The following is a 4,366-nucleotide window of genomic DNA, read 5'->3' as shown; positions in this document are numbered from 1 at the left end:
GAAATAATTTTTTGTTATATCTCTAATACTTTCTAATGTTAAACTCTTTTTATGATGATTAATAAAGGTTTGGTCCAGTACTTGTATCTAAGTACCAATACACTAATCATGAAAAAGATAAATACAATTATATTAATTCTAACTAAGTTTTCGGCCAATGAAAAATAAGATTTCTAATTTATTATTGAAATAAAAAAAATCGAGTGCCACATAGATAATTAATTAGGTGCCACGTAGATATTTTAATTAATTAATTAAAAATATATACTCCATCCAAAATCAAATAATCTAATAATCAAAAAATAAATCTAAAATAAAATTCAATCAAATGTCAAACACTAATCTAAAATAAAATTCGCAGGAAACCTAATGGTTTTGGCCATATGAAAAATAAGATTTCGAAATAATTTTTGAATTAAAAAAGTCGAGTGCCACATATATAATAATTAGGTGTCACGTAGATATTTTTATTAATTAATTACTAATAATATGTATAACTCCATTCAAAATCAAACAATCTAATAATTAATCTAAATCGAAATTCAATCCAAAATAAAAAATTATCTAATCTAATATAATATATCAGTTGGGATATATATGAGTTTTATTTTAACTTAACAATTTAATAGAATCTGTGCATCGCAAGACAAACACTAGTGGAAAAAGGGTCATTTGCATCGCACTTTTAAGCACATTTGCGTCGCACATCGTGCGTGGCAAAAGCTCTCGACGCAAATGACTAAAAGTCATTTGCGTCGCACATTTGTGCGACGCAAATGAACCTTATTTGCGTCGCACATTTAGCAAATGTGCGTTGCAAATGACTTTTCAGCACCATGCCTGAAAAGTCATTTGCAACGCACATTAGCTAAATGTGCGACGCAAATGACTTTTCAGCACCATGCCTGAAAAGTCATTTGCAACGCACATTAGCTAAATGTGCGACGCAAATGACTTTTAGGCGAAAAAAAAAAAGTCATTTGCCACGCACATTAGCTAAATGTGCGTTGCAAATGACTTTTTTTTTTAAAAAAAAAATTCGTTTTTTAATATTTTAGTTACAACGTTTTTGAAGAAAACAGGAAGTCTCATGATAGTCAGACACTTCTGGAAATCAGTCAGTAAGAAGCACGATAAGACCATAGAACAGGGCGTTCAAATAATAATTAGCAAGAAGAATGTCCACATGCATCCGAGTACGCATATATACAGTCATTTTTACAGAGCTAAAATGACCAACTGCAAAAAAAAAAAAGGGTGAAAAAAAAACAAATCAGGCAGCAAATAAATTAAGAAAAAAAATTGGAACTATGTTTAACAAGCAGTGGACTCAATCAATAAAAAATCTGTGCTTTTTATTAGGAGATTTGAAGTTTAAATCATAACCTTAAAGTTTCATAGCTACTGTTTTGTTAACTATCCTAGATTCCCAGAAGAAGCTATATACATTTTTGTGAAATAACCTGTAACTAAGGTATAAAGGGATGGAAAGTTTAACTCAAGAAAAAATTCATGGAAGCTAGAGAAAATTGCAGTCACTTCAGAATGGTAAGTGTGCATCACCAGATACCAGAGTTGGAAACTCTTACCTCCTGTAGAAAGTCAGCTATTCCCTTCCTCTTAGGACACCTAAAACCACAGCTCTCAAAAAAATCAATGCAGATGCATCTGTTACATGGACCAACTGTTGAACACATGAAACAATCTGAAATGAAGTAGAACTGTCCAAGCCATTCGTAATTTCATCCATAAAGAACGCCTTAATCGGCCCAACAATCATCTCACCTGCAAAATTCCATTATTACCATGATTCTTCAGAATAATGGGCATGATCAGATTTAAGTTTTACAACAGTTGTTTTTAACTGAAGCACCTGTAGTCAATCTTTTCTTTTGACCACCTGAGATGCCTCTCCTCATAGCATCACCAATCATTGTGTCAGCACAGATACCTAGACCAAGAATCTGCAAGGGAACATATGACGATTAGTTGAGCACATGATTGATTGCAAACTTATAGTCCACAAACTAACTACAAAATCAAATATGAGGCAGGTTTTATCATATACTTACTTTTTGTATGTAGTCTGTCTGTAGGGAATTCTTCAATCCTTCGACAGATATTGCCTGTTACCCCAAATCACAAGTCTCAATAAACGAAATTACCATACAGCATCATATTTAAGGTAAAACATTAATAAAAATGTTACCATAGTAAAATCAGATACTCATATCATTATTACCTGAATATTGATGCTTCTTTCAATATGAATCTTAAACCAAATCACATGTATGCTTAATTTCAATCACTAATTTAACTACTTAACATAGAGAAATGTTGTGGGAAAGGATGAAGAGGCTCCAGTTCCCTTAATAGGTAATCAAATGGAAATTTTCCCGAGAAATAATCAAATATCTCAAGATTCATGTACCCTCATATAATCTTTGTCAAAGAGGAGAGGTACCTAGATTAATAAGAAATGGACAATCTCTTTTTCTTTCTTTCATAACGATGATGACGACAGGGTTTTGAATTTTTCATAATATACTTTGGCAGTGTCTTTTCCTGCAGTTCTTTCTATATACAAAAAGCTCCACAACAAATAACTCAAAAAAGAAAGAAAAAAAAAGTTCCATTGAAGGGTGAAAATTACGAGATTTTCCTTCGTTGGTGTCAGTTTAAAATCAAGTGTTTTGCTATCCCTTATATTTCCAAAAATAGTATCAGTTTCGGAATTATGACATAATTACAATTTGTTCAAAGTTAATAATTCATAGTATTTCTAATTTAAGGCCTGTGATACATAGTCCCCTGAGGGCGACATTTAGCAATTTCCTTATATTTGATCCATATTAAATACAAATGCAAAGAGAAATGCCAAATTGGCCCATTTCTATCATAAATTCATAATAATTCATATAATTTCTTCCCCTCTCTGGATTTATAGAACATATCAAAGGGAGATTTAGTGAGATGCACCTGTCATCAATATCCATGTTCCGGTTCTTCTATTTTCGGGTGTGCACCTTTCATAATTCAATCTTAAAATTCAACTAAAATGAACAACTAAAATTCAATCAAAATATCCACAATAATAATTAAATTGCACAATTAAAATTCAACTAAATAATATCAAGATTAAAATTCAATCTTAAATGTAAATAATACCTAATTAATTATTGAAGAGAGGACAGACGACACAGGGGGCGGTGGCTGTGAGCAGGGACGGCGTGCAGGGGGCGGTGGTAGTAAGGGAGGTGTGCAGGGGCGGTGTGCAGGGGTTGTGAGCTGCGATGGATGTGAGAGCCGCGGCGGCTGTGAGAGCAGCGGCGGCTGTTAGCCGCGACGACAGTGTGCAGCGAGGAGATGCGGCGGCAGTGAGAACGACAGAGAAGAGGACAACCACTGTGCAGGAGGAGACGAGGTTCAGCGCGCAGGGAGAAGAGGCCGGAGGACGAGTATGCTTGCCGGAGGAAGAACGGCCGTCGCAGTTGGCCTGGGTGCAGTGAGAAGTTGGACCAAGGAAGGAAGCGGGCTAGGAGGACAAGGCAGTGAAAGGAGAAGCAGACATTCGATTTAGGTTAGAGCAAAGTGAGAATAGCTAGGTGAGTGCCAAACCAAATTCTGAAAAGTTTCAAATTCATTTGCCTCGCAGTATTACTAAACTGCGATGCAAATAACTTTAAGAGGTTTTTAAAGTCATTTGCCTCGCAGTTTAGTAATATTGCGAGGCAAATGAGTGACTCAATTGCGTCGCAGCTCTACTAATCTGCGACGCAAATGACTTTAAGAACATTTTAAAGTCATTTGCCTCGCAGTTTAGTAATACTGCGACGCAAATGACTAAAATTAAAGCTAAAATTTTTCATTTGCGTCGCATGTCTATGGTTGCGACGCAAATTCACCGATGCAAATGAGCCTTTTTCCACTAGTGAAAGTATTTAGCAAAATTGTTACACAATAACTCAAATAAACTTTACTACGGAATAAATAACAAAATTATACATACCAAGAAGTGAGTAGTTTTTAACAAACTGATTCAAGTGTTATAACTGTACACAATCAAATCGATGCATTGGTATCTTATCTATATTCCCAATGGCCCTAACAACGGTATTTTGAAAAAAAATTATCATTATCTTGATTATTAATTTTGGACGAAAGTGTTAGGGCAAATTTTGATTTAATTGAGGCATGCACATAATCACCCTGCAGTTAAATGATAACATTATAAGTTAATTTAAGAAGTTTATTTTAAAATCATAAAGTAAATATTAGAAGAATCATATACCTCTTCGTGGATGAGGACCATGTCCAAACTAATTAAACTATTTTTTCTGCGGAAGTTCACCACATCAATCAAGTA

The 4,366-nt window shown here is 34.4% G+C and overlaps 1 long non-coding RNA gene across 2 annotated transcripts; it reads right to left on the bottom strand.

Moving 5' to 3' along the window:
- Positions 1 to 1,036: 1,036 nt before the first annotated feature.
- On the bottom strand, positions 1,037 to 3,288 carry LOC130466027 (uncharacterized). 2 transcript variants are annotated; one of them, XR_008926046.1, is made up of 6 exons: positions 3,169 to 3,288; positions 2,980 to 3,053; positions 2,073 to 2,126; positions 1,874 to 1,964; positions 1,590 to 1,785; positions 1,037 to 1,239 (listed from the first exon to the last, which is right to left on the bottom strand). It is a non-coding gene; the product is annotated as an uncharacterized lncRNA (long non-coding RNA). The 2 variants fall into 2 exon arrangements; XR_008926045.1 differs by having other exon boundaries at positions 2,980 to 3,275.
- Between the last annotated feature and the right edge of the window lie 1,078 nt (positions 3,289 to 4,366).

The sequence above is a fragment of the Spinacia oleracea genome, chromosome 1 (assembly GCF_020520425.1).
Source record: "Spinacia oleracea cultivar Varoflay chromosome 1, BTI_SOV_V1, whole genome shotgun sequence".
NCBI classification, from domain to species: domain Eukaryota; kingdom Viridiplantae; phylum Streptophyta; class Magnoliopsida; order Caryophyllales; family Amaranthaceae; genus Spinacia; species Spinacia oleracea.
This window is presented reverse-complemented; position numbering and strand designations above follow the sequence as displayed.